The 25,647-nt window shown below is 45.3% G+C and overlaps 1 protein-coding gene across 5 annotated transcripts in view; it reads left to right on the forward strand.

Moving 5' to 3' along the window:
* Nucleotides 1–25,647, forward strand: part of LOC128895132 (proline-rich transmembrane protein 4) — a 122,488-nt gene that overhangs the window by 68,219 nt on the left and 28,622 nt on the right. The window contains exons 2-3 of one of the 5 annotated variants that reach the window (XM_054157419.1): nt 4,748–4,895; nt 23,427–23,510. The gene's annotated coding sequence lies outside the window, so the exon portion shown is untranslated. Of the gene's footprint in view, nt 1–4,747; nt 4,896–14,160; nt 14,712–23,423; nt 23,511–25,647 lie in introns of those variants that run through there. The other 4 variants (XM_054157417.1, XM_054157421.1, XM_054157420.1 and 1 more) reach the window with 4 other exon arrangements.

Genomic DNA, 25,647 nt, shown 5'->3' on the forward strand with positions numbered 1-25,647 from the left:
AGAGAGAGAGAGAGAGAGAGAGAGAGAGAGAGAGAGAGAGAGAGAGAATGCGTCAGGTGAAAACACGGTTGTCGTTTCCACGTATTTGTAACGGTTATTGAACGGGGAGGATTAAGCGAGCGAACGGAATGGCTAATAACCGCACGAGCGACGACGCGAAAACTCTCGAGTGTTTCCTTTTTACGATACAACCTCATCTACTTCCATATGACACAATAACGCGAACGGTTGAATCGTCTATGTATACTTGATGAAACGGATTGAAATGTGTTCGCTCAATTTGCGCCGCGCAACGTTCGACAATCAAATTCGTTCCATATTCCGTGAAACGGACAGAAACGTCGGGGCTTGTAGTCCAGTTTCGATTAAGCCCGTTCTCCATATGGATTTATAGATTTCATTAAAACTGTCCGGTTCCATTTGAAATTTTCATTAGCGCCACGATAAAATAGCTCGACCGCTCCCGGGACGCATTTAACGGAGTCATTTTTACTAGAGCTCGATACACGAGCCATTCATTATCAAAGTGGTGTGTAAATTCAATTCTTTTTTTTTTTTTTTCTTCTTTTTTTTTCGAATTTTCGTATCAGTTTTGAAACGCATGAAATATCCTAGCTTACGCCGATCGGTAAATTTTAATACTACGAGGGATATTCCCACATCTTCTCATTGATATTTCTTTTTCTTATATGAAAATCATCGTACCATTGCATTTATTATTATTGGTTTTTTTTTTTTTTTTTTCTTTGCTCGCCGGACAACGGGCACGCAACGTCGTTGACAGAAAAATTCAATTGATAACGTCCCGTCGTCAGCGGGCTCATCTCTTCGTTCCATGTGAAATTCATGCGAAGCGGCGCGAGCGAACCCGAGGGGGCCGCAACGAGGCTCAAGCAAAATGCGTTAATTATTGAACAACACCCGACGGGCGCGGTTCTCCGTCAAGTGTACCTCGACGATCATAAACACGAGCGGAGCCCGCCTCTCTGTTTGCGAAAACGAGACGTGCATCAGACGCTCCACCTTCTATAGAGAACTACCCGGCACACGACTGTGCCCCGTGTTTGAGGTAAACGGCGATGTTTGCATAAAGAAATCTGCGACATGAGTCAACGATAATTTATTTCGCGTCGCAATTCTACCGTTTGCGTACGTCGTCTCGGCTGAAATGATCAAAATCGTACCCCTTAAATCGGGGTTGTATAATATTTGTATAACTGGAAAAATAACGAACGTTGCGGTGTTTATGGTTGTTTTTCAACGTTGGCAAGAGTATTAACGACAGATCGGCGAGCTTTATCCAGGGTAAATGAGTCTAACGCGCAATTAATCGATCCACCAAAAATCAATTATTTCGAAACGACGTAGGTATTATATCGGGTTGTCCGGAAAAGTCCATGTCGATTTTAGGTAGGTGGTACAGATCTGAATATATCGAAATGGTTGAAAACAAATAACACGTATACATCCCTTAAAAGGTGGAAAGGTTGTGGAACAAAATGGCACCTATGTAATTCAATAAATACATGTATATAAATACATGCATATATATATATTCAAGGCATATAATATATTCAAAGGCATATAATATATATATATATTGCCGGTAGTGCCGGGTAGTAATATATATATATATATTATATGCCTTTGAATTTTTGTTAGAAATTGCCACGAACTTTCTGGACAACCTAATACTTTGATGAAAAGTGCGTTGTCTTCATTTCGAAACGACGTAAGCGAAATCGCCGCTGACTCTCCGACGATTCCAAGTCGTCGAATGCATCGCAGAAAAAGAGTTTGGACCGAAGGCGACCGCCAACGAAGCGTTTCGCGAACGCGTAAACGCGTCCTCGATGGATCGAGATAAAACGTATATTCGCAAGGTCCGATAGGTATACCTGCGTCGTCTTTCACCCCTGAGACTCTCGTCGGTGTATCGTCATCTCCCTGCTATCCCCGCATTAACCATATCTGCTCCTTTAATCCGTTCGAACCTTATCACGTTTGCGAGATACCTGGCCCCGTCGAGCTGCGCCCGAATACGTGTTCTCCGCCCCCGCCGTCCACCTTCGAACCCTCCTTCCGCGAACCATTTTAATCAGAGCCAGCGATCGATGCGGATAGGCGCGATCGAAGCTAGCGTTTCCAGGTAGTGCGGTTTTGTAGACGAGAATTTAATCGAGGGGTTCCGCCACGGTTTCCTAGACGGGAGTCGCGCGTTGGCGAGTCTAGCGCAGCGTTTCTCAACCGTTTACGAAATACGTAGATCCGAATTGGTATCGTTAACGTTTTTCGAGAATTCACCGTCGGGAATGTACTCGAAATAGAGACAGAGCCGATCGCTGCTGGCGTTACGAAATTAGTCGTATCGCGGGTACGTTTATCGGCTGATATTTTGGCTCGATTGCGGGCTGCGTTTGACGCGCAGAACTGTTTTAATTAGGCGAATGCGTCCCGATAGCGATTCCATCGAAATTGACCACAGGTGGCGGTGGTTTCGTAGCTGCAGGATCGGATACGACGGACTTCCTATTGTCTACTATTCAGAGATCGAATCTTTGGTTCGAATGGCCATGCGTTCAGTCGCTCAGCGGGATCGCGGTCTCTAATCGACTTAATTAATTAGCGATCTGTATCGAAAATAACAATCGGTTTTTCGAACAGGTGGAAATAAAGAAAATATATATATATATATATTTCCTATGAAACCAACCACGATCGCGAACGTATTACAATATCGTTGAGTAACAGTTTGAAAATATGTTACAAATTTTTTTTTCTTTTTTTTTTTTTAACTCCACGTAGCCCAGGAAGACGCAGAGGATATTTCGCTCACGGTTTCCCGATGAATGCATAACGCAGGTATCGCGTGTACGGTTCGCCAATCGTTAGGAACGTTCCGAGCCCACTCTACCGATGTACCTTCCACGAATTCCGGATAAAAGTTTAATAGAGAGAACAATTATCTGAATTCCTGGAGGTGGACGGGCTTCCGTTCTCTTGGGATGCGTCGCGACTCCCCGACCATAATGGCCCCCGATGTAATGTAATTGGATGCACTCCGCCGGATATAATTCATCCCCCATACGAACGGTAGCGCTGTTTACGAGTAATTTCGTTAATCGCAACATTCCTCCATTGGTGCGGTCCGCTAAAGTGTCTGTCCTTTTGTGCGGTCCTGGCGACCGAAAATGGCTCATCTTGCGAGAGGAAAACCTACCTCCTCCACCTTTGATTTCAACGTGCTCTTACAGGACGCTGGAGCATAGATACCTGGTGGAGAATTTAGAATAATTTAGAATTTCGAGCTCGTTCGAAATTTCCGTATTGTCAGCGAAGAAAGAAATCCGAATAAGAATGTCGAACATTTCGGTAAATAAAACACTCAGGTTTGATTATTTCCACAGAGGGAAGACAGAATTCGACTGGATAAATGCAGGATGACTATCCTCGCAACTAGGGTTTTTTATTTATTTATTTATTTATTTATTTATTTATTTATTTATTTAAGCATTTCAAGCTTTATTTCAAGCTTATTTAGCATCAGCGGGGGTTCCCTTTTGACTCTCGGTGAGGAAGCACTGTGATACGATCCTAACCGATTGATACGCTTCTGCCGATTGCTTTCTTTCCACGTTCGGCGCTCGACTGGAGCCAAATGTAAAACACAGAGCCTCGACAAAGGCAAAGTGAAACCTCGAAATGATCTCAACGCCGACGTCACAGATTTCCCTGTGTTGAAAGTTAAAAATAATCAAACCTTGGAAGCTTATGCCATTCGCGATAGCGAAGGCTACAATGCAGACTGCCCACTGCGTCGTCCCGCGAGTCTACGGGTCCGCTTTAATGTTTATTTCACAATGCTGGAAAGTCCTTGATGAGCGGACAAGTGTTTCGCTTTATTTCACGTTTTAACGTTCCGTTTGATAGTGTCGCCGAGCAGCCCGCGTGCGAAACTCGTCGTCGCCGCGTCCAATTGTAATATTTAGCTCCGGGAAAACGCTATACCGGTCCTCGCCGCGAGTCGCGATAAAATAATGCTGCCGAAAATACAAAGCCGGCCTAGCGATGAAAAGCTCTTTATAAAACGTAACGAATTCACGCTTCAATTTCTCTCCTAATAATACGCCGCGCGACGCGATCCATTCATATTGTTTCGTGGGTTATAATCTCGATTTCATTTTCTCGATCGGGATGTAGTTTAATTTGTCCGGTTTTGTTCGGGCCCGGACGATACCGTTCGCGTAGACGCTCGAAATTATTCCGACGTTATTCGATCGAAACTGTTCGAAATTACTCGATCGATACTGTAACTAGAATTATCCATGGATCAACGAACGCTCGGAATTTACTAGCTCGATAATAGTTCGTCCACCTCTGAGTTTATTAGCGCGACTTCGCTTATCTCGATCCTAACGTGGATTACTAACGCGCACAAAAGAATTGTGTCGCGTCCCGAGAAAGATTAAGAATCACCGTTCTGGGAATTGTGCCGTTTCGCGAGCGATTCATCGTCACCGGGACAATCCGTGGAAATTGATATCGGGCGAGGAAAGGGAACGAGGGATCGGTGAACGGCACGCGAAAGGTGTGTGTGTGGGGGAGTGCGAATATCGCAGTGATTAGTTGCCGTGTAGAACAATTATTGCAGAATTAAACTGGCCTCGGGGGAGGCCAGCTTAGCGAATTACGCTGTGCTCGAGACGATTATTGCCGCGTTAATTTCGTTTTATGCGCCTTGTTGCAGGTCCGAGGCGCGGAATAATTCGGTGCAACGACTTCGCTCGCTTCCTTCCACGAAAACGGCCTCCTATTATTAGGCCGCCGTTGAATACCAGACGACCGCAATAACCGGGACCCGTCGAGCCTTTAAAGAAAAAAGGAAAAACAAGTAGGTATACATACTATGCACGCGTATACACGTTTACGTGCATGCATACACGTATACGGGTACCTCGTTCTCTTTTCGTAGTTCCTTTCTTTGTTTCCTCCTTGTCGGGTTCCCTCTGTGGGGGTTGGGGGCACACCTTTCACAGCCCCGGACCATCATCGTACCGTTTCGCGTCCCTCTCGTACCTCATCGACGTCGTCGCGACGACATAAATACTATCCACCGCGATTTAGATCGGGTTGTTATTTGTCGTAAAATAAACGAAACGTTATAATTGAAACGAATAAAGTAGTACACGGTGCGCGCTTAATTAATTAAATAAATGAATGGAACTGATATTAATTATCGATCGCGTATCACGAGGGTGAACGAACAATTTGTTCTCGCGGCTTGAATTTTGTGAACACGTGTCATGTAAATTTAATTAAACGGATCAAATTTATGCTAAAATTAACAAAGTAAACGAACGTTTGTTTGGCGAGAACTTTTCGACCGATAACGATCGAAAGTAACCGATAAATAAATGTTTTCTCGAAATAAATTCAACACCCACGGTCCCGCCATTATACGACGGTAAAATATTCTCGATGAATTTCTCTGTTTCTCCGCTAGCTCCGGGGTAATGAGCGCGAGAAAAATATTCCAGCTACGAGCACCCCGGGAATTATTAACGCGAGCCAATCCGCCGGCGGGCTCGCGGCCGGTAAATTTTTTAGACGGATATTAATACCGTTAAATGAGGCGCGCGAGAAAAGAAATTCCGTGTGTTCTCTTAACAAGGAAACACGTACAACTGCGACGCTTACCTTTTAACGAGGTCTTGCGGAGCGATAGTGCTCGAAATACCGATGCTAACGATACGCGACAGTGGGCACGTTTCAGAATGATCGTACGAATAACTCGTGTTTTTTTCTTTTTTTTTTTTTTCAAGATAAAGTATGTCGATCCACCGGGTACACAAGGTCGTTCTTTCATTCTAAACGGATGTATCCTTTTCATTCCTTTTACTAATACAAATTTCCAACGCTCGATAACTCGTCCAAGTGCGGACAGTAGAACAGTGCGTAGAGTAGCCGACTACCACGCCGAGAGCCTGGATTTTTCACGGTTCGGTTAGGGCCGGCTAACAAATATATGAAGCATGGAAAAAGCCTAGGGCGACAAATCGCGAATAAAGATGAGTGCAATAACAAATAAAAAGGGCAGCTCCTCAAGTCAACCACTATAAACTCAACACAAACAAAACGATAACTCGTCTATTTCCGATCAATTATTAATTCAATTATTATTATTACAAAAAAAAAAAAAAAGTAGCAGCTTCGTAAGAATTTACACAACGAATCTTTAAAAGTCACGAATTAAAATTCTAAATTACGGCCTGTACTCGATAACTTCACTTCCGCTCCGTACATTCGCCAAGCGTGAATCGAATTAATTAGCTGCAAGCTATACGCAAGTAATATTTATCGTAGAAGTACGCACGGCATAGAAAATACCTGCAGACGTTTTCATTCGGCGAGAAAAATTCGTAGTTACTTTTTAACACCGTCGCCGTTGCCCTTATTTCCCGGTGCCTCAATTTTGTTTTGTTCCCGCGATTTGTTTCCCGTGATCGCGCCCCCGTTCGCACCCTTCAACGTTTTCGGTGTCCCCGTTCCGTATTTGTTTCGCCCCCTTCCTCCCTCTTCGGCTTCGCTGGCAAGCCACCCCTCCTCTCCCACTTTGTCGTTCTTCCTTCCTCGCGAGCGTCGAAATTTGCGAGAGCATGCAAACTGCGTTACGGCGATAATGGGACGTAGTAAATAAGCAAGTGCGGGATAAATTATAGCCACGCTTCGTCCCATCCACCGCGGCTTGCGTCTCGCTCGAGCTTAGGAGGGAGCCAGATGCCGAAACCACTTAACTTAACGAATCCTACGGATAAAGGGTTAACGCTTGTCCGCGCAAACGAGTGCACTCGACAAAGAAAGAAGAAACAAAAAAAAAAAAAAAAAAAAGAAGGAAAAATACATAATTAAATGCTTTATTCGTAACTCTCTTGTGCCCGCTCTTCTTGCTCCTCGCGTGGCTCCCTCTCCGGCCTGATTCTCTTTTTGAAAGAAACGAGGGAGGGGACACAGACCGAGAGGGAGAGCACCACGGTCGCGCACGCACCGATGGCAAGGTCTCGGGGACTATTCCAATAATTTAATATTCATCGGAATGAACGTAATAGTATATATTACCTACACGGTGTCAATTTTTTTTTTTTTTTTTTTTTTTCTTTTAATATAATCTTCCGCGACTAATATCAATCCTTACGGGAAGATTATACGTCGCTCGGTTCGTGGACAGGCGAGCAAATTACGCGAGCATAGGAAGATCGTATTTTTTGGATACGCGATACAAAGTATTCGTAAAATGAACGGGACAAGAAGTAGGTGCGACGTTCGCACGCAATCCGTTATTGGTTTCGCGACGATACCATCGAAGACGTTTCCGTTTCCTCGCCCGTCTCCTCGATTATGTCCGCGATCCTCGAAGAAACGCAACGAACGAGCGCGCTGCCAGCGTGTTTGCGTTGTCGCGCGCGGAGCCGCAGGTGCGCGCGAAGTCGAATTTATTGAGAAACAGGGGACAGTAGCGAAGGAGAACGAAGACGGGGCTTGTTGGGTCGGCTCGGATGCTCGGAGGGGGCCGGGGAGGGCAGGAGAGCGTAGAGGCAGCCAATAACGACATCGAGTTAGGAAAAGTCGGAAGGGAGATCCCGGTGAATATCAGGGTTAACTGTACAGGCTCGTTTCAGCGCCACTCCTCTTTCAGCTTGCCGTCGAAATTACGTTTTCGAGTCACTTCACCCAACGAGATTTGCCTATGCATCGAGAGAGAGAGAGTGAGAACCGGGGGGCGGGGGGGGGGGTGGGGGAGAGGGAAGGGAAGGCTTGGAAACTTCACCCTCTATCGGCAGAATTTTTGCAATACACTTTTGAATAGCCGCCATTGCTTGTGCTCGACCGAGCCGTGCTTTTCATCGGAACACACGAACGGACAAACATGGACGAAGCTTGGTACGAGAAAGATGGGACACCGGGGCGGAAGGACGCGGGGACGCGAGACGGGGGTGTATACAAGGCTTCGAGCGATAACTATTACCTACTGAAAGTGCTCGTTGCCTTGTTGCCGTAGGAAAAAAAAAAAAAAAAAAAGAAAGAGCTGCTCGCCTGGTGTCGATATCTGATAGTTCCCATTGTTTCGCGAATTTAGTGCTCGTTTAGTTTCTCGGTTGAATTACTTCTAACCTCTTCAGGGACGAATTTGAAATGGATCTTTTTTTTTTTTTTTTTTACCTGCAATCGAATACACGCGCACCGATGCAAGTTTGATCTGTGAATCAATTTTTCTGTAAATCAACGTACGAGTACGTTGTCTCGCTTTGATGTATATACTTTCGTTCTAAAATGTGTCGACTGAGGATAATACGACAAATGCATGGTAAACGTAACCAAGAGGACTGTGCATCTATGTGAAACGAAATATGAAATAATCACGTGTGTCTATAGATCGTATTCGACATGCGTTACGTACGTTTTAATATAAATGCGTAAAATCCACTCTAACCGTAATGTACAGACTAATTACAAAGTACAGTCTACAGTGTAATTCCGATGTAAAAGCGAACGTACATACGTGTATCGATATAACCTCGAAAGGTTAATACCCCGGATCCATTCCGTGGATCGATATCGGAAACTGGCAAAAATCTAGATTCGCACGGCAGAGAAATGAAATAAAGAGAGAATGGTTTTTTTGATCCGTTGTCCGTTGAAATAACAATTTGCAACTCGAATTGAAAAGTAAACAATTTTACTCGAACAACCGTTCGATGGTACACACAAACACCGCGAATAAATCGTTATGTGGTGTTTTTATTCGGACATCTATTATTCGTACACAAAGTTGTTCATCTCTGACGAACCCAGACAGAGCTTTGCGTGTCCGCTGCGCCGCGCAGCTTTTTTCCAGGGAAGTCCGTTTCACCGACTCGTACTTTTTCTACTCTTGCGTGGATTTAATTACGAATAATTCCGTAACGTGAAAATGTTTAGCGTTATTAAAAGTTGGTTATTGTCTGCGACGAAAGAAATGAACTTTATAATTGGGATCGATTATTAGGAATACGTATAACGTGGAACGACTGGAATGTACTTGTGCCGATACCTTTCGAACTACATTTTGCACGAGTCTAAACGAAAAGTAAGCCACGGTGATTCGAAGCCACGATCCTCGGATCCACAGTCGACCGCTTTACCTACAAGACCAATCCCGTACCCTACGTTTCGTGTTCTTATTTGACTCCTTATTGTTGGGTATGGGAGGCGCGGATACTACGATTTCGTCGGTTTTAGTGCAGTCACGGGCACCCGGTTATCGAACGAAAATGTCGCAGCAAGGAGAGAGAAAGAGGGACGGCGATGTAAAAAGGGGGTTGAGGAAGTAGACGCGTATACCCGCGAGAAAGAGCAAGGAGGAAATACTGGGCGAGTCTCCTGCCGGCGAAACTGGCGCGATTCCAATGAAACGGCGAAAGAAAGAGAGAGGAACGGTGATACAACGTCGCGACACAAAACGGGTCCAGTCATTCTCGAAATAGGCGGCTGGAATGTCAGTTCTCGGTAGCTGAAAGATACTCTCTTCTCTGTATCTGTCCGAGGGTCGTCTCTCGTCTCCTCGTTCCCTCTTCCCAACCAGGGCCGGCCATCGTGTAAACCATCCGCGAAACAGTAAAAATTAACAAGGAATTCGTAGTCCATTTCCATATTAATTTCAACTCTTTTCGCCTCTACGAAAACGAGACAAAAATGTTCTGAAACAGGAACACATCCATGTGAAATCGAGACGAACTTTTAAATGACACTTGAAAATTACTCGTGCGAAAGCTCACCAAACGTCTGCCTCGACGAAAAACTCGATCTACGTTTATTCTCGATCTTCAATTTGGCTTACAGATCAGAAGGGATCGGATAAATTGTAGCGCAGAACAAAGGGGGCACTGGTGAAGCCAGCGTCGGCACTGTTCTCGATTCCGTTCTTTATAATGCGAGACGGAGGAAGGAAAGGCCACCCATGTCTAGGCCACGATCGTGGAAGACGCTGCGAGCAGAGCCCAGTGGGGCACAAAGGACGAGAAATGACAAGCACGACAAGACCGGGCCACCGAGAAAGATACCGATGGCATTTAATAGCTTTACCTCGGAACGTTTTAGATAATGACTGGGGTGGACCTCCGAGTGGCTTCTTTCGTTTGATTCCGCCAGTAGAACCGCTTCTACCGTCGCTCGAACAGAGAACGAGAGACGAGAGGGAGAAAAACCGGGCGGACGGATAGATGAAAAGGAAAGAGATGCTGCACGGTGGATGGAGGCGAAGCGACGGCGTACCGGAATGATTGATACAGTTCTTTTGTACGGGCTTCTATGAGAAAAGCAACACGAGCGAAAAAGCGAAATTAATTGCACGCGGCGTTAAACAGACGACGAAAACAAGCCGCGCGAGCGTTGAAATTTTTTCTCCTTTCGAGACGCCACGCTCGAGATACGAACAAATTTCTCGACGCTGAGATAACGCCGGACGTCCGTTTAGGTGATAATTTCGCGCGACGTGCGGCGATCAAGTCGCGCCAGTCGGGAGTAAACAATTTTCGAATCAGGCATCATCCTCCCGACGGAACTAAAGAAGTAAAGGCTAAACGTTAATTTTTTTAAATAAATTCCGAATCCAACGTATTAATATGACGATCTAACAGTCGTTGAACGATAAACTCTCTCGAGTCTCTCGCGAACCGCGAGATCGATCATATTTTTTTTTTTTTTTTTTTTTTTCAATCGGTTGAAACGTTACTATGCCACGAATTTGTTTCGAAGAAGAAAGAAAAAAAATACGATTTTCGAGTATAATGCGTGCCCCGAGCACAAGAATAAATTTGTCAGAGAAAATGTCCCGTTTAGCAATATTGGTTTCGTTTCGGGATACTTTCCACGCGTTTATGAATCCAACAGGCCAACCGGAAAACTCGTCCAAGTGAGAAGCATATAGCGTTTAAAAGTGAGAGAGACAGAGAGAGAGAGAGAGAGAGTGGGACGGGGGGGGGGGAACAAAACACAAAAAAAAAGCAGTGCAGAGGAAATGTTTTTCGCATTCGTTTAAATTGAAACGCGGCGAAGCGCCGGTATCTGAGCGTCGAAAGCACCGCGAAACGTTTGTGTTCGCGATAGCGACCAGGCAAATTTGTTTCGTACGCGTGAATTTTCTTTCTCCTCGTCGAGTCAAAAGTGTATCGCGCACGCTAAATTTCCGTTCGCTGGGAATCTTTGTTTGCTCGTCGATCCATCTCGTTTCTAATTTTTCCGTTTCATCGGAGAAGGAAACGTCTTTCTCCTTAAAGTGAATTCGTTCTCGCTGGAACGTCGTTGTCCCGTCGTACACGTGACGTTATCCGTTGGAAACATGATGGAAAACGCGAAATTCGACGAACCAGAAAGCAAAGTTACACGTTTATCGTGTAATCGGCAGCCTCCGAGTATCGAAAGTCGCGAGCAATCTATCGTGCTCGCAACACCGTGCGGCCTCTCCCTTGAACGACAAAAACGTAATACCGCGTGACATACGATTTCAGCACTCGGCGACAAAAAATGCGACGCGCTGCGTGTTCCGGCGCGACTCGCCGCGACGAAAAGGTTTCCAGGATAGCGGTTACCATTGCGCCACGAATCAAAAAAAAAACCGAGCGCTACGTGATTCCAAGTGTCGCCGGAGCAGGATAGCATTAGGTAATCTGTTTATTGGAAATCCTGTACCGTAAACTGTATCAGATTTCGTAAACGAGTAGTATTCCCTCGATATAACCGCACGGATCGTCCTCGACCTAGTTCGAGAATTAGAATGAAGGGAACGGACATAAAAATGTTTTTTTTTTTAACGCATTTTTTCTACTTGAAGCGTTGTGTCTTTATCATACAATGCATAGGTCACGATACTTGGAACGATAAAGTGAGCAGCCAGTAATCGAATGTATTTCGTTTCACTCGCGGACATCGGTTCCGTGTAAAAGAGAAGAATCATGTAGTTGTCGCAACACGACAACGAGTGTTTCGCCTGTTTACGGCCAACCTGGTAGCAAGTAAACGTAACCGTTTATGTCCGTGGAAATATCCGCGCCATCTGGCGTATTTCCATTTCGCCGAGCAATTTTATCAAAACGTTAATGGAACCGCTAATGACTCTCGGGAACAGTTAACCGAGAAGGATTGGATTTAAATTCGTGATGAATGTGTAAATATCGTTGTTGATATCGCACTGTTGCTCTTTCGTCCACTCGTTGGGATGTCTGGCATCGGCCGACGTAGTCGAATTACCAGACGCGATGCAGGTCGCGGGAAGGCCGAACGTTTCGCTGCATAATTTCGAGACAAGCAAAATCGCCGAGTGCACACACTCGATATTATCTTGCCGTGACCGATACCATCAACCTGTGGCGGCACTCCACGTGCTGGACACCTCGACCTGCACGCATAAACTTTCTACTCGTACGAGGCTCTGGAACGTTCTGCCGCGTCGCGATACGAATCGTTCCTTCTGCCGCGAAGGATTTCGTTTGTGCATCGAAATCGAAATAGGTTGCCGATACGAAGTACACGGTGTAGCCAATATCTGTAGCCAATAATGTACGTAACCAGCGTAACGAGCAACAAACCCATCACGGTATCAATCGACGCGTTACTTTTTAAAACTCGTATTTAATATTAATTAACACGTTGTTTAACCGCAAACAAACAACATCGAACGCGATTTACGTGTCTCTCATTTGGAAGCTGTACACTTAATGCTCGATGCGATTTATTTGCGTAGCGTTTTATCGGTGGCTAGTTTCGCACGTGCGCGTTTATCCTTTTATTTTTTCTCGTTCTAATTTACGAGTTCCCTTGGGTGATTTCTAGCTGCGAAACGGATCGATTGCAGGATTTAAGGGCCGAATCCACCGAACGACATCGAGCAAACTTTGAAATATGAACATTAATCTATTTTTCGACGCGGTCGCCGCGCTTCGTGATTTCTCAGTCCAGACATTAACTCTCCGTTCTAGTTTATACATTTTCTACTTATTCCGCGGTGTAACATTGCCGCGTATCCTGCTCAGGTGAAACATTACGCTGAACTTCGGGGATCGATTGGCTGGTTTATGGAAATACGAATGACGGCACAGTGTAAAGTGTAATACAATAAGCCAATTACTACCGAGCTAATTTCACCCACGTATTCAAACGTTTAAACGTTACTCGACTATCGTCGTTCCTTTTCTTCGATTCGGTTTCTTCGATATCCTGTGAAAATTTTGTCCGTAAACGCGGAATTACTGCAGCTCGTTGGCGAACGAGTAAATTCGCGAGAGGCCGTCTAGTTGCGAGCGTAAGTGCTGCTTCCACGTTGCACGGCGGATTGCTGAGCTGCAATTGAGTACCACTTCAATGTGCTTACACTCGCGAGTATTATACGTACAATGCATCGCTGCAATTATCGTTATATAGGACCTCCTATCGCCATATAGGACCACAAAGAGCACTTCGTTTATTTAATCAGTTCGACGCATTTGTTCCCCACGAAATTGGAAACCCCTCCGCCTGTTCTCGTCACATCCATCTCTCTATTTTTATATTTCGTCTCGCTCTGTCTCTTACTTAAACATTCTTGTTCGTTTAAACGGACTGACATGTGCGCCACAAGAAACATTTAATATTTTCTTCTAACAAAACAAAAACAAAAAAAAAAAAGATACTATTCGAATCGAGCAACCTCCTCCTCTTCGAAGTCGGTTAAAAATTAGATTTTTGTTGAAATTTTTCAACAAAAGTTATTTCGCTGTTAAGTGGGATTCTGATTCTGTTTGCCGAGATTCTTCTAAAAAAAACTTTCGACTATTCTCGTAGAATTAATAAAGTTCATTCTGTCGAGAGCGAAGTACTCTGTCACGTGGTCCGTTCCCCCACTCCGCGACCGCTGCTCCTCCGGCGAGTAACCTCCTCCTTTTTGAAGTCGGTTAAAAATTAGATTTTTGTTGAAATTTTCCAAAAAGTTATTTTGCTGTTAAGTGGGATTCTGATTCTGTTTGCCGAGATTCTTCTAAAAAAAACTTTCGACTATTCTCGTAGAATTAATAAAGTTGATTCTGTCGAGAGCGAAGTACTTTGTCACGTGGTCCGTTCCCCCACTCCGCGACCGTTTCTCCTCTGGCGCGCCGTGGCCGAAGCGAGGAGAGACGCCAGTTGTCGGCAGAGCGTAGAGGAGAGCAGGTCTTCCCGTCTGCGCTGTCGCGTAGCGCGCATCCCAATGGGATCGAGGTGGGGGAAAGCTCTTGGGCACACGTGCCGGTCCGTGGCCGCGTCTGGTGTATACATCGAACGTTCGTCAGTTTTGATATCGGCCATCGACTATCGGCGACAATAGAAGCTATTTTCAACTTTTCGGACATAAAAGCGTCTCGACGCTGATCGAAACGGAACAAAGGCGCGCTATTTCGGACGCGCTCTCGCGTTCTTCTGTTCCCTTTCTAATCGCTACGACGATGCGACATTTTCATCCGAAGCGCCGAGTAATTCGCGAGGAAAGAGAAGGATTTTTTTCGTAACCCGAGACACGACGACGCGAAGAAAAATAGCACCGCGGAGACAATAGTGCGTGACGTGTACCTCGAAAGTGAAGCGAAGCGATAAGATCCTCCTTTGGTGTCCGAGTCATCGAAGGGATAGCGTCGACGATCGTCCAGCCTGTCGCGATGCACAACGACAAGGTAATTGATAATATCAAGCGGATAAGTCGCTAAAATTACAATCACGCGTATCGTTGCTTTTGTATCGTCGAGTTTAAACGGGGAACATGTTTCAACGAATGAATGGAAAATAAATTTTAACAAATTCGATCGAGAATCGCGTTTCTCTCTTTCTCTCTCGTTTGCGCGTCAAATAATCTCCTGGAAAAAAAATCGAGTCGCGCATGTCGCGGCGTGTAATCAAATGTATGAAGCATTGTAGAGGCATGGAATTTTTATGCAAAAAAGATTCATTTCGTTCGGATAACCATCGGCAGTCGCGGTTTATCGTTTAAAGAACAATTCTCGATTAATCCCTTCGAAACGCACGCGGCGTCGCTAATGAAAAATAACGTTGACGTAAAAAAAGAGAGGCACGAGGAAAGAGTATACCAGAGAGGGAAAACTCTCGAAAACCTGATTATCCGACCCAGTTAGGTTAAGGCGAGAGAAGCCAGACTCCATCGACCTATATCGACCCTCGGCGTCGTCACGGTGAAATAATAAGGTGAAATAAAAATTGCCGTTTATTCGAATCGCGTAAAACAAGTGCGACATTCGGCACTAAATCCACCTCGTCGATTAGACTTTCGATCGATTTTACTAAAATTTTGAAGGACGGTTGTTGTAATAGAGAATTAATTCGATCGACAAAGTATGTTCGTTCTGTTCCTTTTAACTATAATCCTACGGTAGTTTTGGTGTTAAAGTTATTAGGTTTAGTTGAGTCGAGTTTTTTTTATTCAAGGAGTAACTCTATCGCCGTCGCCGTCATTTTGTACTAAAAGTATAATACAATAATTTTTGTTTACACTTCGATATGTGTCAAATAAACCCAGTAAAAATGGTCCCTTTAGGTTCCCGTTCTTTTTGCGATACCCTAAAAATTAATGATCAAAGATAGGCCTTTTTTCAATCAATTCTCATTTCGCGCTACTATGTGTACAGTTACATTTATACATTTACGTTATACATTTGTTCTTCTATCATTAGGTTTATACTTTTAAACGCATCTTCAAGTACCTGAAATTAATATAATTTTTCTTCTTCTGTATACTATGCGTATCACAAATTACAAATTCAAACATCTCGTATAATCTGAAACTAAAGAAATAAAAAAATAGAAGGTTCGAAAAAGTTGTTAGATTACGTAGGACAGCCTTTTGCGGTCGTAGTTTGCACGTTGTAAAGAGCAGTTCAGTCGATAAAGAGAGAAAGAAAGAAAGCTGTAACGGCGCGTGAGAGAGCCCCGAACGGTATGTAATCGCAGGAGTGAGCGCACAGGTAGGGGCTGGAACTCATAAGTATCTCTCTCGCATGTGCGTCGACGTCTGAGGGTGCAAAACTGTATATAAGACGGAGCGGCTTCGCTTTGTGCGTACCTTTGACGCGCTCCTGCAATTAGAACGACCCCCCATCCCCGTACTCATTTCGGCGTTCTTACTGAACGAACGAAAGAGCGGTACGAAAAGCAGAACGTCTCGTCGCGAGAGCGATGGAAACGATGAGAAACCATTTCGCGTAAAAGGCAGACGTCTGGGCTGAAAACGTATCCGGGCTCGACGGAATCGCGACGCGTACACGTGGAACCGCGGTCGAACCTAACCTCTCGACCCTTTCGTCTCCGCGTCCAAATGCAGGGAATATTATTTATTTCTTTTTCTTTTTTTTCCCGTGCACGTCCGTCGATTCTTCTGGCGCGTAAAATTGCGAGATTCGCGTCGCATCGGGCGTGGAGAAATCAATTCGCGAAACGATGGATTTTCAAAAGACGCGACGTCGATGCGTGGTTTCGGTTGCGCGCGAAATCCATGAAAACTCGGAACAACGTTCGGAAACAAAAGGGAAGTAATCTGATCCCCGCCGCCGAATGAAAAGTACCGTTGTTTATGCAAACGTGACCTCGATACGCATTGATACACGCCGCGAATGTAATTGAAGCATCGCGAGAGCATTCCGGTTCCTTCGGCTTCTCGGCGGATAATTAAAAACGCGACATTGTTCGCGCTTCGCCGTTCGTGAACACGATCGCGCCTGTTAGGCACGGAAAGATCAAACTCGTTCGAACGCTCAATTAGTTCCGACGACATCGCGAATATTCTGACATGTGTGTCGTTACTAGTGTAAACAGATTATCATTGAGAAACAGGCGTTTGTTTATGTGAACGAATACGTCCGAACTCGTCCGAACACATTTTCGTCCGAATTCGCATTCATAGTAACCGTTGGCTTTAGCGTTCGAACACCGTGCCATCGAGTACGTTATCGCTTACGATTATAAACGTGATACGGGCTTAACGAAATGTAATCGTTATTAATAAACACGTGTTGGTATAATTACGGGCGAGGTAAATTTCACGTTTCCGGCACCCGGTATAATTGTCGCGACTCGTTGAAAGAAAAGAAAGGAAAATAATCGAGTCGCCAGGCTCGCGTGTTAAGTTTACATACAAAACAATAACGCACGGAGTACAATGGTGTCCGAATGCTAATGCGAGTCATTGTACGCAAGTTTCTAAAGGAAAGCTGCTGACCGAATGAGAAACTCCTAGAATGGAGAAAACGAGAAGAAAGGGAATTTTGTTGGAGAGGTAAAGAAAACGTCATTCATATTTGCCCCAGCGGACTGAACGAGGTTAATCGAATTAAAGATTAGAGGGTACGATATGCATACAGATTTGTCGTCGAACGACGCTCTCGAGGATTTCTCGATCTCTTTGGCTCGAAGCTTCCTAAGAAAATATTCCACGAGTCCGCACGCTGAGCCCCCTCGACGCGAGCGTTCGGGAACTGGCATATATCTCTTTGCACGTGTCACGATTCGTTCGATTCGCCAACCTAAAGGGAATTGAAATCTTTTCTATCGATCCTTCTAAAAATTTCATGAGTTTCCAATGACTCCGTCGCCGGATCACCGTTCCTAAAGTGTATTTCACCTAATTCCCCGGAGAAGAATTTCATTGGTTTATCGACACGAGTCACTACGTTTGCTTCGAAACCTCCCCAACGATTTCTTTTATCGGCACGATGTAGACACAGTCGCCTGGAGCATGGTCCGTTTTTCAAACGATACGATAAATATCGGATGATTGCACAAGTTCGTGCCCGATTTCAAAATGTACATGTGTTAATAAATTTCAAAGAATATAATTTTATCAATCAACCATGTAATCGTCATTCTTCTCTACAATTCAATTTTACGTGTTGGTAAACCAAACTAAAAACGAATAACGGAGTTCTGATATCGACGTCTATGCCAATCGACCTTATGCAATCATCCAATACAAAGGATTGAAGTTGCGTATCATCAACCGATACTATTTCCTAATATCGTCCACGAGGTGTTCCTTATTTTATGAAAAAAAAAGAAAAGCGTTCAGGACAGGTAACTAAACTAGATAGAATTGTTCTATCGGATATCGCAACCGAGTCCTAGAATCGTATTAATCCCAGCCGAGTCAATTATATCGGACGCATTACGCGCAGTTCATTTACAGATCGTTATCGGTCCGCAGCTTATCCAGATGCAGAATGTTTTGGTTGCACAGCAGGGATTCCCAACCGGTACTTTACAGCAAATAACGAACGAACCGAATGCATAGCGATTTATTTACGATGATTTGTTCGATCGAAGATCCATCTAGGATAACTAAAGTTTAGATTTGTTTGCAATATTACCAACAAAGATAACTAACGAATCGTGATGTTCGTCGCAAGTGAAAACCGGTTGAGAAACGCTGCCCTGAGGTACAGTAGAACAGATTCCCTTGTATTCACCTGTTCACGTGCACTGTACAGGGTGTCCCAAAAATGTCGGAGCCCTTTGAAAGGGGTGATTTGAAACAAACTTTTCCTCAGCGAAAATGTTGTCCGAGGGTTATTGAAGGAGATATTAACAGATAAACCCTGACCAATCAGAGCGCGAGTAGAATAGGATACGCGCCAGACAGCCGCAGTAGAATAGGCACGCGCTAGACAGCCACAGTAGCATACTCTACGCGCCAGACGGCTCTGATTGGTCGGGGCTTTCTGTTAATATCTCCTTAATATCTCCTTAATATCTCCTTAATATCTCCTTCAATAATCCTCGGACAATATTTTCGCTAAGGAAAAAGTTGCTTCAAATCCCCCCTTTCAATCCTCACCTCGACCATTTCTGGGCCACCCTGTATATCGCGCAATCCGCCAACGGGGAGCCGTGACGCGTTTTCGCGCCTCGCTACTACTATTGTCCGACAAAGTCATTCGTAGCTGAATGCGCACAACTACGATTCAACCCAAGTTTTGCAAACGTTCGCGACCGAGAACAGAATATAATTGTTTCTCCTAAAAGGCGCGAAACTTTTACCTCCTCAACGAGCATCGACGTTCCCCCGAGGAAGATTCCTTAGTAGGAAACAAGAAGTTAGACAATCGCCGCTGCAAATGGAAAGCCGTGGCGCGCCGATCGCGACCGAGACTAAAAATTTCAGTTCGCGTACAACTTAAAGTCCGGGTTGTAGTATTCAAGTAGCGCGTCGTAGAAGAAATTCCACGGTAAAGGTTTGCCCCCGAGGGATTCGTAACGTAGCGATATATAACAGTTTCCTCGCGTAAAGGAAAGAAAAATTTCGTCCGGATCGAACCAAAGCATCAGGGACAGTTACAGTCGAGACGCGAACGCAGAAATTTCGAATTTTACGTTATTAACGTCGAAGATATTAAGGCGGCGTGTTTCCAGCGGATCCACTCAGCTGTGTTTAATAAAGAAAGTTGGCGAGGTACTTGGGTTAGGGTGTTTTGTCGCGTGGTTAAGCGACGGGAAGGGCTATGGTGCGTCTGTCGATGGTCCGTCGACGGTCGAGCTCGGCCGTCGCCGTTATGGAAGAAATTCCACGGCGAAGCTTCGCGCGAGCCTGCTGGTTAGAATAAGGGCGCTCGCGCTAACTTCCCGAACTCCCGGGGCCGAGTATCGCCCCGGCTTAATGAAATTCTCCGTCTGGTAGGAAGACTCGGGGAACAAGTTCGCGTCTTTATCGTGAAAACGGCCAAGGAAAGCTGCCAACTCCATTTAGGGGTTGCTATCATTGCGCAGCACAGATATGCTGGCAGGTCGTTACGCCCCGAAGCAGCAGGCATTATTGCACGGCCGAAGAGCGCGTTCGCGATGTTCACGGTGCGCGTGCGATCTATCTTGCCCGGGGGGCGTTTGTATAAAGGTAATTTAACGATAAATATATATACAGATGCTAGGAAGCGGGGAAAGGGAAGCGAGAAATACACGGCGTTGGGCGGATATGGGGGAGGAAAACAGAGACACGGATATCCCCGAGTCGAGCGTTGCAGTCCGTTTAAGAGGTTACAGCCACCTCGGCGGTGGCGAAACAGCGCGCGCGACACGTCTTCGACAATTATATCCAGGGATACCGTACTTCCAATCGAGATCGTTTTCTTTTTCTACCACGTGCAACGAAACTAATTTAAGGGGCTTGGAACGTCAAAAAATGAAAAACAAAAAAAAGAAAATCAGGTTTATTTTAAATTAAAATTTAAGCGATTCTGGACGGATCTGTGCCATTAGAATTGAATTTGGAGCACTGGAAGTGGTAACGAAAAAATTGTGACGTTCCAAGCGTCTGCTTGTTGGTAGCACAAGAACGCATCACGAGAGAGCGCGTCACGAGAGAGCGCATCGTGAGAGAGTGCATCGTGAGAGAGCGCGTCGCCACACGCAACTTCCACGCAACGACAACATTCTCTTACGCACGTCGATACTAATTAGACCGTGGCGGAAGTGTAGCTGTAACGGAGAAATGTGTACTATTCTTTCTACTAGAAAAATAGTAATTCGCGGAAGAAGGGTATACGGTTGCTCGAGAGAAAAGAGGGAGGTGAATTACACCGTAGGCGTCGAGGTAAACAGAGCTATGAATACACTCCGGTCGAGCGTAGCGCGATCTCACAATCTGGAATTGTCTCGAGACAACAAATCAACCGAACAGGATTGCGCTCGCCACACCGTGTCGTTTCGCTAATTCGTGGCCGTACTTTCGAGCGACAACAACAACGCGATAAAGCGTGTGTGTCCTCGCTCAGCATTTGTCCTCGAAGGGGATAAAGGATTACAACCGATCGAGCCAGAAATATGTAAAGTACTTTGGTTGATATTCATGGAATCGTCATTTCGATTTGTAGCCATTGAGCGTTATAGACGTTTACGCCCCCGTCGTTAATCCATCTTCCCCGGCTCCGGGTTTCATATTCGTTCGCGAACAGAGGGGGAATAACAGCGGGCCAATTGGATGGTAACGTTGCGAGAAAACAAATTGTGCGTCGTGTAAGTGGGAAATTCAACAGGTTGGGAAATAGAAGACCTTAGATCCGTCTGGTTCTAAAATTGAAGCCGCTCGACAGGGGAGAAAGACCCTGCCTTCCTTTCCGCCCCCCCTTTCTCCCTTCTTTAACCGTTGCCAGTTTCTTTTGCTTCGCTTTCCTTTCGTTTCTCGCGTGCTCGTGCAACGACCTTCGATTCCCTCTTCGCGTAGAGAAACTTCTGTCTTTAGTCTCCCTCTTTCCATCTCGGTCGACTGATGTCTTTGCTCGTTTCTGCGATCCTTCCTTTTCGTTTCCGTTATCCTTCTCTTTCGCGTGTCCTCCGTCCCTTTTTCTCGAGCCATAACTCTCGCACTGTTTACATTTTTTTCCCCGAAGTCACCGTTTCACGCTCGGTGTCTTCGTTCTCCTTCCGTACCGTTCTTTCGTCAGCTTTCGTCGTCATCGGACGCGTTCCCATCGCCCCTTTTTATCTCGTTTCGACTCTCCTGTTTGACTTTTTATTTTACCCTCTCGTCTGTTATCGAACGCAACAGGAGGGCGCCGTTGCTATCGTCAGGGAAACTAACATTTTTGGTGAAAAATCTGTCGAACACATGCACAGAGAACGATTGAATCTCGCTCGAAACGTAGAGTCGCACCGAGGAACCAAGCGAGGCGTTAAGTAAGGCCTGGAATAACGTCGACGGCATTTTTTCCTCGTCTCCTTTATAAGCTATCTCGCTTTGCGTGATCTTTCAACACGACGACCCTTTACGGGTTGGAACAGTTGGCCACCCCACGGGAGTGCCTCCTACTGGGTATTTCCAACCCCTTCGAGTAGCTCTCGTAACATCGCTAATGCCTATTATATTAAACTCTCGCTACGAAGGGAATATATTTGAGGGCTTTGTTAAGTGCAAACGCACAAAGCCAATTTGGAACGGCGTTTTAATCAAAAGTCGTCATAGTAACCGTTGCGCGTCGTCGGGCCGATTAAAGCGGAACGATCGACAGAAAATGTCTGTGTCCCCAACGTTGATTTACATGGGGCAATTAAGCCACGTACCGAGAGCACTCCGAACAATACCTTCTTCGGTCGCGTTTCAATATTTTTTAATGCTTTTCAAACGTATCTGCATACATTCAGCGAGACTAATTTATTCTCTTTCTCGATTGGTCCGTTTGTGCGCGCGATGTTTTTGTTAACGCGAAACTGTTTGTCCGTTAAGCGTTCCCAAACAACCGCGACCGCGTTTTTCGATGGTAATTCGAGAAACGACGGTTGTTACTCGAACCGTAACAAAGGTAAGCGCTCGTACAAAGATTAATATATAGAAACGGGGGCTGCCGCGGTCTGCGTCTCCCAAACTCGAAAATCCTCGTCTCTGCGGTCTATTTAGACTCGTTCGAACAAATTTCCATTTACAAAAGTAACAATCCCTCGTCGAGGAAGAAAGCGCTGTTTGAAAACCCAACGCGACAAAAGCTGCAAAATTAGCCACGGAAACTGTTGAATGTCTCCCATTCCAGAAACACGAAAACTCGATCGAGGGACGGGTGGAGATTAAGGGGGCTCTAATCGCGCAGGAAAATTGCACGTCTAGATCACGGTCGACTAAATATTGAAAGCCTTTAAACGGTCCGGGTTCGTGGAATCGACCGAAATTCCTCGTTAAAATTCGGTTTCCGACCCGGGCTATCAGAAACGGTTACCATAATGCCTGGGTGTTCTCGGGAACGATCCTAGATTTTTATCGGAAGCGTGCTACCAACGCTAGAACAATATCATCGAAAGCAAATTCATAGCTCGTGGGAAAGGAATGCGTGGATCTGCGGAAGAGAGACGGGTGAGGGGGGCGGTGGAGAATTGGAGGACGAGAAGGGCAAAGAAGGGAACGAATAGGAAAGGAAGAAGAAGAGGAAGAAGAAGAAGAAGAAGAAGAAGAAACAGCGGTGGCATCGTGCCAACGATCGATTGCAAAGTGTACCAACCGCGCGTGGCTTTGGGTAGAACATCGTGGAAGCAACTCGTAGGGAAAACGCATATATCCGGGGTACACGTCCGCGGCGTGGTCGAGGGGGGTTAATAAAACCTGTCTGCACTCTGTATGCGCCGCGGATCTAAAGTAAACGCAGTCTGTATGCTTGTACTACGAGACAAGTCTACGTATCCGAAGATTTCTTATCTCTTCCTCTTTGTTCTTTGTTCTTATTTATGCTGTTCGTTTTCCGTTCGTTCTTTCCCTGGTTATTAGGTGTCGTCATACCGTAGCGGCGGTAGACACCAACTCGTTTTCTCCCCGGCCGTTTTTCTTTCACGATACAGGCCGAACTTACCGATTAGGCGTGCATACAACTTCATCGAATATTAACATCGCCGTTCGAATGTTACTTTTACAGGAGCGAGAAGAATTTTATTTCCAAGAGGGCACGCAACGCGATCGAGGACGTTATCACGTGTCAACGAATGCTCGACGACTACGCAATGTGAGTTATATTTTACGTTCCAACGAGCGTTTCCGTTGCTTATACTGTTTATTTCGATCGAACGTATCAAAATCTCGCAGAGATAAAATACGCGTGTTTGAATGAATCCGCGTGTAGGTGAATCTTCGTTTGTCTTTTGTTCGTTACCCCGACTTCTTTGTCTACATAATATTTTTGCCCGTCTCTGCTCTCCCGACTGTTGCCTGGGTTCCTGTTTCCCGCTTCGCTACCCCGTTACTTCCTCGCCCAGGTCCTCGCCGTTTACCCACCAGCCGACCCCCTTCCCCCTCCCCCCCTTCCCCCGTACCCCCCGCCCGCCCCTTTTCCTGCGCCCTCTCCGTTCGTTGTTTTTCTCTTGTTATTATGCCCCGTCCCGTGCGCTCCTCTAGCCCCGAACGTTTTTGTTTCTTTTTCCGCGTGTCGGCCCACCCGTTGCCTTCTCCGCCATATTCTCCCGGCGTGTTCGGCGGCCAGAACTTACGACGTCCGTAAGCTTTTTCTGGAAAGATAGGCTTTCGCATTAGAATATTAAGGCCAACTAAGGCGAAAGAGGATCGGGGGCGTAACTTCCTGCGTTCGCCGACGAAGGGTTGTACTTAGAGCTCGCGCTGCTCGATAAGAAAAATATCGAGTTACGTCGAAGCGGCCATAAATTACCGTCGATCGCGTCGACTACGAGTTATTATCATATCGATTACGGACGGATGGTAACGCAAGTTATACCGATCAGCGTAATTAAGAATTTCTTACGGACGATGAGTGGCTTCGGTCGGCGGTCGCGTAATTTATCGAAGGAAAACTACAGCCCGCGGCGATGAGATTTCAATTAACATTGTTGCACGCGTTTACCACCTATCCTTTATCGGGAATTTTCCCCGTGCGAGTGTCACTCGAAAACTCTTTGCGATGTAAAGAATTTTTGAAAAACGATCCCGTCCCGTTAAACGCGAAAATCGTAACAACTCCACTCCAGTTTCTTTGTTTCGCGATCGCACCATCCGAGAATACACGTGTCGATTTTATTAACAGTAATTGCTTCGTCGACTCCATAAATCACGATCCGTCGCGAAACAATGATTCGTGAACAAATTCAATTCCGTTGGTTTGCCCAGGCATTGGTTCAACTCCGCGTGCGCATAAAAATATCGGTTAATAATTGGCGCAGTACAGATTACCGAAATTGGAGTACGGTGTATCGCGTTACGGTACCGGGTGGACAGATTTTAAAACGCATTTCGACCGAACGTATTTTGTCAATAGTAGCCGCTCGACAGAATGACACAAATATCGGTCGCATCGACACATTTTGTGCGAACGGTATTTGGAGAAGCGCCGCTCGATTTTCATTGGCCACGATAACGTTGTGAGTTAATGTTATCAACGAACGACGCAACGATAAACAAACATAACTCCCAAGCCGGCGTGCACCAACCGTCAAATGCGGACATAGGAAAATTCAAATGCGCGTAAGTCCAATTTGCAAAGGCTCGAACGCCGCCGTGTATCTTTAATTTAAAGCGCCATAAATTATGGCTCAGCTTGATTTAAATTTTCATGATTAAAGCGGAACATAAAACCGCCATTACACCTGTCGCGCATATTTACAGCACGCAATAAAATTGATTCGGACATATTTTATCCCGTTGAGATAAACGTCGATGATCTCGAGACCTCGTGAAATATCATTTTACATCGGATTCTTTTTCACGTTATTTTGCTTCCCATTTCGAGACAATCGTCTAATCGAAACATTTCATATTTCCACAAACAATAAATCATTTCACCACGGACTGCATAAAAATTGCGGTCGCGATGATGCGGGATGTTTTTGTTCCATCTGCTAGAAAATTCGAGTTACCGTGCAATATAGATCCCGTACCGTGTACCGAATAGGGATTCCGGTCAGAATTCTCGACAAAAATTTGAAAAAAAAAAAAAAATCGTAACTACCGATTAGGCAAACGCATTTCAATGATCAAAACCGGAAACCACGTGTTCTCGAGTGCAGAATTTTTAAAAACTATAAAACCATCGAGTCTTTTTTTTTTTCAGTTAATTCTGCTGGAAAAATATCTAGAGTTGCCTGATATTCAAAGATTCTCTCTTAATACTGAACATTTTGGATCCAAGTTTTTTT

This window comes from Hylaeus anthracinus, unplaced genomic scaffold (genome assembly GCF_026225885.1).
Source record: "Hylaeus anthracinus isolate JK02 unplaced genomic scaffold, UHH_iyHylAnth1.0_haploid 4, whole genome shotgun sequence".
In the NCBI taxonomy this organism is placed as follows: domain Eukaryota; kingdom Metazoa; phylum Arthropoda; class Insecta; order Hymenoptera; family Colletidae; genus Hylaeus; species Hylaeus anthracinus.